Raw genomic sequence first — 663 nt, forward strand, 5'->3', positions numbered from 1 at the left:
AATATCAACCTGAGCATTGCAATGTGGACAAGGCCATCTTGATGTCGCGCCTTGAGCACAACCCATCATACATTTAATTGTCTTCAAATCTCTCCCAAGATGCCAATCCACCTTGAACTTTCCTATGTTTTCTGCATTTAAAAGTTGACCATCAATTTGCTTTTTGATTACATATGTTATCCAGGGAGTCCTTTCAAATATCCATGTCAATACCTCATGTGTCTCCTTCGGTACCTCGAATGCACCAAGCCACCAGACCTCTTTCTCAGATTGCACACTAAAACTTCGTTTGGTAGTCTTTTCCCATGCACATATCATGGCCTCATTCATGAGCGTAATGCTCATACGTTCCAGCTTCCAACCTTTCACAATTTGGCACTCATCTAGCTTGAGCACAAATGAAAGTGTGCTCCCCAAACTGTAAATAAACGGTAATTTACAATATTCAAAACAAAATAATCGTCTTCATTTTTTACTGAAAAACATGAATCTTCTTGATTCTCTCTCCTCTTCACTCTTGCACACATAAGGGCATGGAGTAGGGGTTGAGCTCTTCATAGCTCCCTTTCTCCTTACTCATTACCTAGCTTGTGGAAGCTCCACTTGAGTGACACAAGTGGTGGTGGAGTGAGCCCCTAGTGGCCTCACATAGGAGAGTTAACC

This window comes from Cibotium barometz, chromosome 63, assembly GCF_041138505.1.
Source record: "Cibotium barometz isolate CiBa-2024 chromosome 63, ASM4113850v1, whole genome shotgun sequence".
Taxonomy (NCBI): domain Eukaryota; kingdom Viridiplantae; phylum Streptophyta; class Polypodiopsida; order Cyatheales; family Cibotiaceae; genus Cibotium; species Cibotium barometz.